Consider the following 15,946-nt stretch of genomic DNA (forward strand, 5'->3'; position numbering starts at 1 on the left):
CCCTATTTTCACAAAATAAAACCTAAATATCTTAGCATGTACTGCAAGAGATAGTGAAGTTTTGATTTCTAGAAGACTGGATTTAGATCTAAGCATGACCACGTAGTCAACAAATATTTATTGGTGTGGTGACCTAGTGCATACCTGGCACTTCGAAGGCTGAGGATAGAACAAACAGATACAACCTTTCCCTATTATAGCTATTTAATATTGATTGACTTAGTCACTCTGAGCTCTAATTTCTTCATTTATAAGATAGGGATAATGGTACCTAGATTTTGGGCTTGTTTGAAAGTTTCAGTGTGATAGCAGATGGATTATTATAATTTTGTAAAGATATTCCCAATGATAATTAAGAGTAATCAGATTGAAGTCAGGAACAAAAGTTAAGATTCATAATGTTGGGAGAGTGTTCTAAATGGAGGAAAACAACAAAACTGAGCATTTTGTTTATGCCCATAGGTGTAAAAGTAGTCTTTTTATTCTTTGGATACATACACGACATCAGTTTCTGTTCATTTGTTTATTGTTGTTTTTTTTAAAGGCAACCATCCCTAATATATGTGTATTTGTTTTCCACTCATATAATGTACTGTTTTCATTCAATATTTTAGTATTAGTAAACTAACATATTCTTATTTTTATATAAAAATAAAATGTAAATATAATTATAATGTTTTCTTTCGATCAATGGATCATTTTTCTCCTAACTTTTTTGGAGAATAATGGCCTAAAGCATACTGTCCTTTGAAAGTTGGAAGGGATTGGTTTCAGGATATTTCTGGGTTACAAAGAGCAAAGAGGAGAAAAGAAGAGAATGAAAGGGAGAAATGAGGTCATTGGAAAAGAGTGGAAGGAAAGAGGAGTTCATGTAAGTATAAAAAAGCAAAAGCATTTTTTCACACGTATGACATGGTATGAAAATAGCCCTTTATTTAGTGGTTTTCTTTTTAATTTCTAGATATAATTTCAATATTTTATTTCACATTCTCTCACTGTGGAAATATTATCCTGAAATTTCTAGAAAGAAACGAGAACAAAAAACTAATTAATTCTTCAAAGTCAATTAATTAGAAGACCTAGGGTGGAACTTTATACCTCTACCACTCTGAGCAAATCTATTTGAGGTAAACAGGGTATACTATGAGGAAGTTATAAATAGTTGTAATTTGCATGTATGCATGTGATTTGGTTCATTAACATGTATTTTTCTCACTAGATTGTCAATAGATCAGGGCTTGAGAAATTTTGGTCACTATAGTATTCCTATCTTCTGCCACAGCTCCTGAAACTAAGTAGTCAATTCTTAGAATTAAAATCCAAATTTCTTATCATATCCTAGAAGATTAATATAATCTCACTTGGCAAAAACTTTGACTATGCCTCCTACTACTTCTTTCTCTCTCTGAAGCTATAATTATACTTTGCTCTTTGCTAGATTCCTAGAAAACACCAGTCACACACGTGCCTCATTGCTTTTGTATTTCCATTCTCTCTCCCTGGAACTCTCATCTCCTAGATATCTGAACGGCTTTGTCCATTACTTGATTCAAGTCTCTGCACATATTTAGAGAAGCCTCCCCTGACTCTCCTGTCTAAGATATCACTGCCCGTCACTCTATATTTAACTGCTTTATATTTCTTCCTAAGTTTTATAGTTATTTTATTCAGTGTATGTTTATGGAGAATCAACTTTATAGCAGATACTTATCTAAACACAGGGATATGGCATATACAAACATGCAAAACCCACTGTTCTTGTGGAACTAAAATTCTGGCCCAGAGATATACAAGATAAAAGGTTTAAACTAAAATATATAATATTTTGGTTAGTGATAAATACTCTATAAAAGTAAATGAAGAAGGGGCTTAGAAAATGTTGGGTAGCCAGGGAGGCCTTCATTTTCAGGTGACATTTGAGTTAAGACTCAAAAAATGTGAGGGAGCAAGCCCTGCAGTGATCTGACACATGAGCTTTTTAGGAAGAGGGCACATAAAAAGGCCCTCATTTGAGGGCCAAGCAAATTTAATTCAGGTTCACAGAAGCGGCCACTATAGCTAGAGCAGTGATATTAAGAGAATATTAGGAAATGAAGTAAGAAAAAAGCGGCTTAGAATAAAAAGTGAGTCTCCTGGGCTTGGGAGACCATAGTAAGCATGACTTGTTAATCTGAGATGGTGGGTTTTAAACAGAGAAGTAGTATCATTGAACTTGGGTTTTAACTGAATATCTTAAGTTGGTGGTGCAGTGGCTAAGAATCCACCTGCCAATGCAGGGGACGTGGGTTTGATCCCTGGTTGGGGAAGATCTCACATGCCACTTAGCAACTAATCCCGTGCACCACAACTACTGAAGCCCACGCACCACAATGAAGAGTAGCCCCTGCTCGCCACAACTAGAGAAAGCCCGTGTGCAGCAACGAAGACCCAATGCAGCCAAAAATAAAATAAAATTTAAAAAAATATATAGAATGAAGTAGGGCATAGCAGTAGCATAAAGAGCACAGGAAGCTCTTGCAGTAATCCACCAGGTGATGGTGTAACAGTGGAAATAGTAAGAAATAGTGATATTCTGGTTATATTTTGAAGGCAGAACCAATAGATTTGTTGATGGATAGGCAGCGGGATTTGAGAAAAATGTGAGAGCTAAAGGATGCCTTCAAGTAACCAAAAGTAAGGAAGTGCCATGGTTAGACTGTGACAGGAGCAGATTGTGGACAGTGAGGTGGATGCAAGTACATGCCTCAAGTAATGGTGAAAGAACAACACACAAAAGCAAGAGGTTATCTAGCATCATTCAATTTATGATCTACTGGGGGAAACAGACAGCAGATAAATGGAGTGTATTAGATGGAGATGAGGGGCTTTCTATTGTACATAGGATGATGTATCATTTGAAGTATATAGTAGCTTTTGTAGCAGATAAACATCAGTGGCTTATACAAATAGAAGTTTCTTGTTCATATATAAGTATAAATGGTGGTAGTGACAGTGGGGTGGTCTGCTCTTTGAAGTCATTCTCTACCCTCCACTATCTTCAAAGTGTGGCTCCTGATATCACCTGGAACATCAACATCTAGATGGTTGGTAAGAGAAGAAAGTGTAGAGGTCTCACAGGAGACTTTATAGGGTCAGCATAAATGTGATGGACTTTACTTCCTCCCTCACTGATTTCACTGAGTATTATACAATCACATGGTCTCATTGGATGCAAGGGTACTTGGGAAATGTGGTCCATGTCTGGGTAGCCACTTACCAGCAACAGCTTTACACCACAAAAGAGGAAATCCATCTTTGGTGGAGAGCTAGCTCTCTTTGTTGCAGGCGATCAAGACATTTTTGACCAAACGGTTAACATTTGAGCAGAGACTTGAAGGAAATGGTAAAGTCAACCACATAGCTCTCTAAATGAAGACATTTTAGGCAGAGGAAATAGCAAATGTAAAGATCCTGAGCAGGCAAGAGGGAATGTACTTTCAGAGTAATGGCAAGAAGGTCAGTGTAGTTGGTGTACAGTGGCCAAAGGGAGAGTCAGAGAAGCAAAAGTCAGAGATGACCAGGGCAGATGCTAGAGCCTTTATAGTTATGGTCAAAATTTTGACTATGACAGAGATAAGAAGCCATTGAAAAAAAATTTTAAGCATTGGATGATGTGATACAGTTTTGAGGAGAATTATTATTGCTGCTATTGACAAGAGATTATGGAGACATATGAGCAGAAGAGAAGAGTTATGAGGCTACTTTGATAGCTTAGGCAGGAGAAGAGAGTGGCTAAGAACAAGCAGGAAGGGTTGGTTGGAGATGGTAAGAAGTGGTTAGATTCTGGAAAAAAATTGTGTATTTTAGAATCAGCATTTCCCCAAACTTTATATTCTAACATTTTAAACCTATAAAAAATTGAAATATTAGTAAAATGAACAACCAAATATCTTTCACCTAGATTCACCTATTATTATTTTGCTATACTTGCTTTACATCCCTATATTTATGTGTATATGTAAGTATGTGGGTATATACACATTCAATTTTTTTTTAGCTGAACTCATTTAAAGGTATTTTATAGAAAAATCATGACATGTCATTTCTTAACTTCAGTGTACAGCACTAAGAATAAGAACAGTAGCCTACATGACAATAGTATGGAAATATTTTGAAGACAGAACTGAGAGTATTTCCTGATGGATTATTTGTGGGATGTAAGAGAAGAGTCAATGATGTTTCCAAAGATTTTGGCGGAAGCAACAGGAAGTATGGAGATACCATTTACATAGCTGAGGAAACCTGCAAGAGAAACAGGTTTGGGATCATAGAGATTTAATTTCCCACCATTTTTATCTAGATATTTGTTGGGACAGGGCATAATCTAAAAGTTTTGGGTGTGGAAAGTTTCTTGAAATCAAGGAAACTTTGTTTGTGGCAGGATAAAATAGCAAAACCCAGGTGCCAGTATATTTTTAGTTAAATAATTTTACAGGAATCCCAAATGAAGAATGGAGCCATTCCATTTAGCATGCTTTGGCTTTCTGTAGCAGAATACCTCACAGAGACTGCTGTAGAGTTAATAAAATGTATAAAGTTCAATATGAAGAAGTACAGAGAAAGGTAGTCTACAGAGTTAGTTAATGGCTAGACTGTGACCAAAACCCAAGTACTTTTTACATCTCTGTTCTATCATTCTAATTGTAGACTTCACTTTGATACTGGTTCCCATTGTATTCTTAAAACAGCTTATAGGAATACCTAAGGTAATTTTTATTTCTTCATGTCCTGTGGAAGAGCAACAGAGAAGGCTCTAACCTAAAAATGGATTGTAATTCCATCTTTTAAGCATGTTAGGTCCACTTGAGTTGCCATTTCAACAATTACAGTCATCAGGATCCCTCTCTGGAACTAGGGATGAGATAGATAACTATGAATGAATGAATGAATGAATGAATGAATGAATGAATGAATGAAAGAAAGAAAAATAAATTAACAATTAAATTAAAACTAAAAGATTTTATTAGGGAGAAGAAAGGGTAGGCAAACAACAGAATGCATCATCCAGAAAGTTCTCTTACCTCTCCAAATGCAATCAATTCCCTAAGACAAATATTCTGAATTGTTTCACCATAAATTATTTTTCCTGTTCAAGAAATTCACATAAATTGAACCATACAGTATGTACTCATTTGGGTATGGCTTATTTGGTTCTGCATAATGTCTGTGAGATTTATTTATGTTGGGTATGTATGTACTGGTTCTTTATTGTTGAGTTGTACTCCATTGTATGAATGTATCACATGGACATTGGGTTGTATACAGTTTTTGGTGATTTTGGGTAAAGCTGCTATGATTATCTTAACAAGTCTTTGGGGAGGGGAGATATACATATATTTATTTCTCTTGGGAAAATATCTAGAAGTAGAATTGCTGTGTTATAGGACATGTTTAATTTTATAGAAACTACCAACCCTTTCTTCAAAGTAGTTGTGCATACACAGTCCTAAATATAGTAGAGACAGAAATAAGGTCTATAGCATTATTATTTACGGTTATAGATTTGTAAAATACAATTTTTAAAAAAATTTTATTGAAATATAGTTGATTTACAATATTGCATTAGTTTCAGGTATACAGCAAAGTGATTCAGTTATACATATATTTATATCTAACCTTTTTTAGATTTTTTTCCATTACAGGTTATTACAAGATATTGAGTATGGTTCCCCTCTCTGAATTACAGACCAATAGGCATACAGACAGAGTTAGTGGCTTCAATTCTAAAATTTCAACCATGGGTCAAGAGTAAAATACAATATAAATGATTATGAACTTTTAGTTTTTCATTTCCAAATTACAGTGTGTAGAGAGAGGTGAGAGATATGTCTTATATACTGAGAAGGTACACTAAATCTGTCCAGGGTTGATGAATATTCAACCGCTGGCATGTGATATTTGAAGCTTAGAAAAGAAAGTGTGTATGTATATTCCTGGTGGAGTGAGTACTCAATACTCTCTTAGAGATTCAGAGATGGAGTCTTCAGGAACACTCAGTCACTAGAGTAAAGGAAGGGCCAGGACACAGGACTGGAAACAATTCTTCATTTTTAAATAACATGAAACTCCAAGAAAAGTTATATCCACTGTATGACATGTGTTTTCACTTAGGAAGAGCCTGGTTCCTTGTTAAATTATAACAATAATCAGTTTTACCTCCACCCTGTGAACAGTCAGGCTATGAACCATCACAGCCTCTCACTCACCTGTACAGTCCTTCACTAGAAATTGACCAATAACTTCATGTCTATTTATGTGACACCATTTGTTATGTACTGAATGTTTGTGTCATCCCAAAATTCATATGTTGAAATCCTGACTCCCAGGATGATGGTATTAGGAGGCAGGGCCTTTTGGAGGTGATTAACTAGGTCATGAGGGTGGAGCACTCATGAGTGGGGTTAGTGCCCTTATAAAAAGAGACTCCAGAGAGCTCTTTCACCCCTTCTTCCACATAGGCACAACAGCAGACAGCTGTCTGTGAACCAGAAAGTGGGCTGTCACCAAGCACGGTATCTGCTGGTGCCTCGACCTGGGACTTTCCAGTCTCCAAAACTGTGAGCAATAAATGCTGTTGTTTAAGCCACCCAGTCAATGGTATTTTTGTTATAGTAACCCAAAAAGACTAAGACACCATCCATGTGGGGTATGGGTGAAGTCTAAGACGTTCATTTCTAATACAAATATATAGAGTTCAGTCTATTTGTTATGGCCTGATAGTTCTGCTTATTATCTTGTCCTACATTTTATCTCCCTAAAAGTCTTGAAAAATAGACATTTGCAGATAATAAACTCTTTCCTTTCTCTCCTCTTTTTAAAAAAATTTCTTTTTTTTTTTTTTACTAACTTTATTTAAGCTGTGTTTTCATCTATATCTTCTCGTTTTCATGAACTTGTAAACATAACACTGTGTCCTTCTCCCTTCGTTTGTCTTCTAGATAAAAACTGGTCTGTATGGCTATTTTTTTCTAATGTACCTAAAAAGTTTCACCCTCAACTCAAAAGTATATTCTCATTACTTCGTTTAGGCATGCACTCATGGGCATCCTGGTCACTAAATGAAAGCTGATGCACAGCCAGACTTTAAAAGTGTCAACTCTGTTTGAAATTTGTTTCCTTTCCTTAATGTACATGATACTTCTATTTGTTGTTGGCAGACAAAGCTAAACAATTACAGGCCTAATGCAATATTTTTTTCTACTCTGTTTTGAATAAAACCATTGGATTGAGGTCATTGTTTTTATTAGAGAAAAGATGATAACGTGATTATCATATTTCTAGTTTGGGATCGGGGTCTGTGTTTTGATGCAGTGAATACTTTGGGGGTCATCTGCTCTGACTCTTTCTATAGTTATTTGTGGCAGTAGGGGGAGGTGGGAGGGTGGGCATCATCCTTTGTAGCCCCTTTATTAAAATAATTTAAATTCCTTAAAAAAGAAGCACTCTCTTTTCTTTTTTCTTTATCTTTTTCTCTCTCTCCTTTCCTTCTACCTTCCCTTCCTCCTCCCCCCACTCTTTCTTTCCTTTTTTCTCTATCTTTCTTTTTTTTATTATTTTATTTTATTTTATTTTATTTATTTATTTTTTTATTTTTTTAATTTTTAGAAAAATTTTTTAATTTAATTTTATTTATTTTATTTTTTTAATTTTTATTTTTTTTATTTATTTTTTATTTAAACATCTTTACTCTATCTTTCTTGGTCTAACTTTCTAGGGTCACATCACTTTCAGGAGGCTTGCAATCCTCTTCTAAAAGACACTGCATCTGGCTTCACCATTTGAGCTCATTCTTATCACCACTCTAAGCTCCTACAACTACCATCATGCCAGACCCAGCCAATTTGATCCTTCCCTTCATTTTCCTAAATCACCACTCACACGAGGTTATTGTGTAGACTGGACACTTACCAAAGAGGTAGCAAAGAGTAATTAGAGCCCAAGGAAGAACAAAATTCAAATAGAAACCACTGTCCTAAATTTTATCATCTCTTCCATGCCCTAAGGAATTTCCTGATGGCTATATTCTTCATTAGAGCTCAGCTTATCACCAACTCCCTGGGCCTCTTTCTCTACCTGACACCTTGCTACTTGCACTAGGCCACCAAACTCCAAACCTCAACATTGTTCTTACTTTCCCATGAAGAACAATTTTATCTCCTTGTCTTGCTCTCACTCATGCTCAGACAGACCATGAGACCCTCAACTTTCCTAACGTTGTGGACTCAGCAGATTTCTATTAAGTGTTTAACATACTAAAAGCCATGAAAATCATTTTTTTTAAAAGCAATACTTGATCCTGCTACATCTCTAGTTATATCTTCACCTTTTTTCCCTACCTATTGAGATTGCTTATCCATTTCCTCATTCCAGTTATAATTTGAATCAGAGCTCTGAACTCAATGATCTGAATCATTTTTGAATAATCTTAGTAAAAAAAGAAACAGTGAACATGAACCACATTGCATTCAGATTAAATTTTCCTTCAGATGGCTCAAAGTAGTTTCCCCTTCATATTTAAATATTAAATTGGACGTACAAGAAGAGAGTGCCAAGTGGGATAAAACAATTATTAACAAAATAGTGAATTGGAAGACCAATTTTGTACTATTTTTCCTAGCTTTGTAAGGGGCATGGTTAACTCATAGCCTTAATGATGTGAACCAAGGATGCTGTTTTCATCCAGCTACACCATATGTTTGCCTCTTCATTCCTAAAGTCCATCATGGAAAAGTAGACTGACAGCTATACTGGCTTCCACCACTTTTACATGACTCGAATATCTGGGAAAGTAAGGTTCTTTCTCAGTCTGCTGAGCAATTGGAAAGAGACAGCTACTCATGGCCCCATGTCTGCAGAATATTTAGAAAAACCCTAGAAAGTGCTTAAATAATGTTGGCTATCATTATGAATGAGAGTAAGCAGAGTATAGGAGTTAAGAGATGAGGCTCTGGAATGAGACAGCCTGGGTTGAATCCTGACATACTGCTTACTTGTTGTGATCTTAGGCAGTTAGCTTCAATTTTCTGGGACTCAGTTTCCTCATCTGTGATAAAAATGTCAGTAACGATGACAACCATATTAGGAGGTTGCTCAGAGGTTTAAATTACTTGATACATGTAAAATGCTTAGGATGGTGCTGATGCATTTAAGTACTTAATAAGAGGCCCCTTCCTTTGTTTTTGCTTTTTCCAGTGGTGGCCTGGACTCCCTTCCTCTGTACTTAATGGCTTTGATCTTTCAGAGGTTGGTGAAAAATATGGAACATGGGAAAGAACTGCTGTTAAAAGCATTGCCGCTACTACAGATTAGGTATGGGTCTGTCCAAAAACTTTAGAAAGGGGTCCAACTGGGGAATCTGAAGTATGTGTGTAAATAATGATACTAGTGGAGATTGGCAGTGTATACCTAATGTCCAAATCGAAAAAAGGAAAAGAGTCCAGGCCTGAATAAAATCAAGTGTCTTTCATCTGGGGATCCACGGATAGTCCCAACTTGAAGCAACTCATTATAGAAAGAAAAAATTGTAAATCATGCCATGTCAACCATCTCTCCGACTCTTTCTTTAATGCTCACATTTGGAAATTTTGCTCATCTAAATGTGTATAATCCATCACATTTATTCATCATGCTCATGTTTTGGCAAGTGGGGGTCATGAGGATGTATTAGGGTTTTCTAAATGGGCTGTGGGAAGCCTCTTTATTCCATTCTGTCAGTGTTTCCCCCAGCTTCTGGCACTTGTTAGTGATGTTTATACCTGGAATGTGTCAGGTGAACCTTGGTAACGGTTAGAATATCTCACTGGGAACTTATTTTGGTTGTATCCAATTCCATGAGTCTCTCATTCTTCAGTTTCTGGAATTTGTGTCTGGAATGTGTTGGCTCTGTTTGGCAGAATGCAGGTTCCGATTTGTGATGGAGGGCTCGGGAAATATTCATACATCTGCTGAGAGGTAGGAATTGAGCCAGGGCAACTGCTGAAAGCATTTGACTTTTGACAGCACAGAACAGTTGTGTTCCACATATGTGACTCTGCAAACAAAGCCAGAGAAGGGAGGAGTGAGTGGTATGTGGCCTCTTATTTACCAGGAAGGGACTCTGCAATTTACTGGCATCTCCAAAATTCTAGCTGTGTGACTCTGTGGTTATATGCATGAAAGTGGGTATAAAACTAAGCAAATGGGTAACAATGAACAAAAATCACAGAATTTTCAGATCTTGGCTGGAATAAATAAAGTGGCCTCTGTATGAAACAAAACAAAAAATAGATTCAAAAGAGGAAGAAAGCTCATGTGATACAAATCCACAAAACCCAAACAGAATGTCTGATTTTTTATCATGCTGCTCTAATATTTTAAAAGCAATGAGCATCATAGAAGTGTTATTGGCAGGGTTTTATCCAAAGGAAACTTTTCCTTTACATTATCTTGCGATCAACTTACATGTTTTTATTGAAATCAGACTTTCAACCTTAATGTATACAAATTTACATTCTTAAATGAAAATTCCAGGATAATTTTTTGATTGTGTCAGACAGGGTACTATGTGAATTACTCATTAGTTCATTTCACTGATGGTAAGGAATAGATTTACTTCAGTCTAAAAAAAGAATGTAATTGGTGGAAATTTAAGTGTTTAATGTTGGGAATAGAAATGGCTTTAGAATCTATGCCTTTGGTTGTATTTAAGAAGGTGAAAATTGAGATACGCAGTTCCATTAATAATCCATCAGTGTGACTCCTCAGTGACAGGCACTTCAATGGCTTTTCAGTTACTACTGCGTATGGCTTGTTGGCCTGGAGATTATCATAAACTAAGGGAAAATGAACACTCAACAAGTAATCATGATAAAACAGAATTATGCAGTCTCTGACACAGGCATCCAATATGTATGTACACACTGTCAGATGGTTGGGGTTCGACTCCAGCTTCCAATGTTTACACATGCTTTGATCTTTGGTTGGTTATTCACCTCTCTGAGCCTCAATTTCGTATCTCTCAAATGGAGATAAAATTAGTACCTGACTCTTAGAGTTATTGTGAATATCAAATAAATCAATCCCTGTGATATACGTAGCAGTGCCCAGCACATAGTAAGTCTTTAATATATATTTTATTATTATTAGTTTGATAATCAATCTCAGAAATTGGAAACATATTACAAATATCTAGCTTTCCCATAATATCCTATACATAATAATCTCACCCGTTCATTTATCTCATTGGTTGATTTAAGAAATGTGATAATGATGACTGTATGCATTCTAAATATTCATCCATTCCATGCCTTTGAATAGTATCTATGTGCTATTTATAACTACAGGCTATACATATAACTCATATCTAATGTAAATGGCCACAACTCCTCTTATATCTAATTAAAATACTCAACATTTTTACTTGAAGGTTTTTTTAGGTAGGATTAGTTTGGCCACATGAGACAAAAATCACACAAATAACAGTGCATAAATAAGATAGAGTTCATTTCTTCCTCAAGTAAGAAAAGTCTGGAGGTAGGATATCCAGAGCTGGTTATGATCAGGGACCAAATCCCATTCTAACTCCCCTGTCTCCTTAAAGTGTAGGTCTTTTCTGCTAGCTCCAAGAGATCTGCTCAAGCACCTGCCATCATGTCTGCATCACAACAATCAGGAAGAATAAAGAGATAAAAAAGAAGGATCAAAGGCACCCTCTAGATATCTGGTGAGGAAGTTTCTCTTTTAACTTCCTTAGAACAATTCTTCTTACATCTTTTTGGCCATAACTTAAGGACATGACCACAACTAGCCCCAAGAGAGGCTGGACAGTATGGTCTTTATTTGAAGCATCCATGTGTCTAGCTAGGCGTGGGAGTCTAATATGAAGAGGGCAAAAGAAAAAAGATAGTGGAGAAGCATACATTCATCAATCAGGCAGTTTAGACACAGCTGAAGCACCTCTGCTCCAGAGTTGACTGCTACCTACTGGTTAGGTGACTTTGGGTAAGATGCTTCATTTCTTTATGCTTTAATTTACTCATCAGGAACATAGGTATGTTTCAGGAACAAACAGATTAGCACATGTCAGCAGTTAGAACAGTGCACATGAAACATGCTTATTTTAATGTATGGGAAGCCCCTGAATAGGACTGAGTAGTAGCCACTGAGTAGTAGCTGCCACTGGGTAGACTGAGTAGGAGAATGCTCCCATCTGTCCAAAACTGTTAAAATGATCACTCTGGGAAATTATATAGAAGGAAGAGAAGTTTAGATATAGGGAAAATAGTTAGAAGACCACTGCTATAGGAGCAGTGATAAGGGAACAGGATGGTGCCAGCGGAGTTGTGAGAAGTAGTTGTATTTAGATTTATTTTGATGGTGAACAAATCAGATTTACTTAGGGGGACTGGGGGACAGTTAAAATGACTATTTATCCTTTTATCCTTTTTATCACCATTGTAGTATAACCATTATCTCCCCTCACTCACATTAAGTACCACCACAATGTCTTGCACATGTTAAGGGCTACATAAATGCTATAGCCAATTCAATTGGAAAGTTAGCTGCCCCTAATTATTTTGGGTATCTCACATTCATTCTCAGACACATATTGATTTATACAATGATCATAAAGTTATAATCTTATAATGAAATGTGCTGTGATTAATATGTAAAGAAATTATATAATTTAAGTGAATTGAATTTTAAATAATTATCTAAATCCTACTAAAAACTTAAAACCACTGTTCTAGTTTTTGCTGCTTTACCATATTTTTAATACAAAGACATCAAAAATAGATAACGTTACTCTTTTTTTAAACATCTTTATTGGAGTATAATTGCTTTACAATGGTGTGTTAGTTTCTGCTCTATAATAAAGTGAATCAGTCATACATATACATATGTTCCCACATCTCCTCCCTCCTGGATCTCCCTCCCTCCCACTCTCCCTATCCCACCCCCCCAGGCGGTCACAAAGCACAGAGCTGATCTCCCTGCGCTATGTGGTTGCTTCCCACTAGCTATCTATTTTACGTTTGGTAGTGTATATATGTCCATGCCACTCTCTCACTTTGTCACATCTTACCCTTCTCCCTCCCCATATCCTCAAGTCCATTCTCTAGTAGGTCTGTGTCTTTATTCCTGTCCTGCCACTAGGTTCTTCATGACCTTTTTTTTTTTTTTTTTTTTTATGCCTTAGATTCCATATATATGTGTTAGCATACTGCATTTGTTTTTCTCTTTCTGACTTACTTCACTCTGTATGACAGACTCTAACTCCATCCACCTCACTACAAATAACTCCATTTCGTTTCTTTTTATGGCTGAGTAATATTCCATTGTATATATGTGCCACATCTTCTTTATCCATTCATCCGATGATGGACATTTAGGTTGCTTCCATGTCCTGGCTATTGTAAATAGAGCTGCAATGAACATTTTGGTACATGACTCTTTTTGAATTATGGTTTTCTCAGGGTATATGCCCAGTAGTGGGATTGCTGGGTCGTATGGTAGTTCTATTTTTAGTTTTTTAAGGAACCTCCATACTGTTCTCCATAGTGGCTGTATCAATTTACATTCCCACCAACAGTGCAAGAGTGTTCCCTTTTCTCCACACCCTATCCAGCATTTATTGTTTCTAGATTTTTTGATGAGGGCCATTCTGACCGGTGTGAGATGATATCTCATTGTAGTTGTGATTTGCATTTCTCTAATGATTAATGATGTTGAGCATTCTTTCATGTGTTTTTTGGCAATCTGTATATCTTCTTTGGAGAAATGCCTATTTAGGTCTTCTGCCCATTTTGGGATTGGGTTGCTTGTTTTTTTGTTATTGAGCTGCATGAGTTGCTTGTAAATCTTGGAGATTAATCCTTTGTCAGTTGCTTCATTTGCAAATATTTTCTCCCATTCTGAGGGTTGTCTTTTCGTCTTGTTTATGGTTTCCTTTGCTGTGCAAAAGCTTTTAAGTTTCATCAGGTCCCATTTGTTTACTTTTGTTTTTATTTCCATTTCTCTAGGAGCTGGGTCAAAAAGGATCTTGCTGTGATTTATGTCATAGAGTGTTCTGCCTATGTTTTCCTCTAAGAGTTTGATAGTGTCTGGCCTTAAATTTAGGTCTTTAATCCATTTTGAGTTTGTTTTTCTGTATGGTGTTAGGGAGTGTTCTAATTTCATACTTTTAAACGTACCTGTCCAGTTTTCCTAGCACTACTTATTGAAGAGGCTGTCTTTTCTCCACTGTATATGCTTGCCTCCTTTATCAAAGATAAGGTGACCATATGTGTGTGGGTTTATCTCTGGACTTTCTATCCTGTTCCACTGATCTATGTTTCTGTTTTTGTGCCAGTACCATACTGTCTTGATTAATGTAGCTTTGTAGTATAGTCTGAAGTCAGGGAGCCTGATTCCTCCAGCTCCATTTTTCGTTCTCAAGATTGCTTTGGCTATTCGGGGTCTTTTGTGTTTCCATACAAATTGTGAAATTTTTTGTCCTAGTTCTGTGAAAAATGCCAGTGGTAGTTTGATAGGGATTGCATTGAATCTGTAGATTGCTTTGGGTAGTAGAGTCATTTTCACAATGTTGATTCTTCCAATCCAAGAACATGGTATATCTCTCCATCTATTTGTATCGTCTTTAATTTCTTTCATCAGTGTCTTATAATTTTCTGCATACAGGTCTTTTGTCTCCCTGGGTATGTTTATTCCTGGATATTTTATTCTTTTTGTTGCAATGGTAAATGGGAGTGATTTCTTAATTTCACTTTCATATTTTTCATCATTAGTGTATAGGAGTGCAAGAGATTTCTGTGCATTAATTTTGTATCCTGCTACTTTACCAAATTCATTGATTAGCTCTAGTAGTTTTCTGGTAGCATCTTTAGGATTCTCTATGTATAGTATCATGTCATCTGCAAACAGTGACAGCTTTACTTCTTCTTTTCCGATTTGGATTCCTTTTATTTCTTTTTCTTCTCTGATTGCTGTGGCTAAAACTTCCAAAACTATGTTGAATAATAGTGGTGAGAGTGGGCAACCTTATCTTGTTCCTGATCTTAGTGGAAATGGTTTCAGTTTTTCACCATTGAGGATGATGTTGGCTGTAGGTTTGTCATATATAGCCTTAATATGTTGAGGAAAGTTCCCTCTATGCCTACTTTCTGCAGGGCTTTTATCATAAATGGGTGTTGAATTTTGTCCAAAGCTTTTTCTGCATCTATTGAGATGATCATATGGTTTTTCTCCTTCAATTTGTTAATATGGTGTATCACGTTGATTGATTTGCATATATTGAAGAATCCTTGCATTCCTGGAATAAACCCCACTTGATCATGGTGTATGATCCTTTTAATGTGCTGTTGGATTCTGTTTGCTAGTATTTTGTTGAGGATTTTTGCATGTATGTTCATCAGTGATATTGGCCTGTAGTTTTCTTTCTTTGTGACATCTTTGTCTGGTTTTGGTATCAGGGTGATGGTGGCCTCGTAGAATGAGTTGGGGAGTGTTCCTCCCTCTGCAATATTTTTGAAGACTTTGAGAAGGATAGGTGTTAGCTCTTCTCTAAATGTTTGATAGAATTCGCCTGTGAAGCCATCTGGTCCTGGGCTTTTGTTTGTTGGAAAATTTTTAATCACAGTTTCAATTTCAGTGCTTGTGATTGGTCTGTTTATATTTTCTATTTCTTCCTGGTTCAGTCTTAGCAGGTTGTGCATTTCTAAGAATTTGTCCATTTCTTCCAGGTTGTCCATTTTATTGGCATAGAGTTGCTTGTAGTAATCTCTCATGATCATTTGTATTTCTGCAGTGTCAGTTGTTACTTCTCCTTTTTCATTTCTAATTCTATTGATTTGAGTCTTATCCCTTTTTTTCTTGATGAGTCTGCTAATGGTTTATCAATTTTTTTTATCTTCTGAAAGAACCAGCTTTT

Source organism: Balaenoptera physalus, assembly GCF_965194825.1.
Source record: "Balaenoptera physalus genome assembly, chromosome: 5".
Classification (NCBI taxonomy): Eukaryota; Metazoa; Chordata; class Mammalia; order Artiodactyla; family Balaenopteridae; genus Balaenoptera; species Balaenoptera physalus.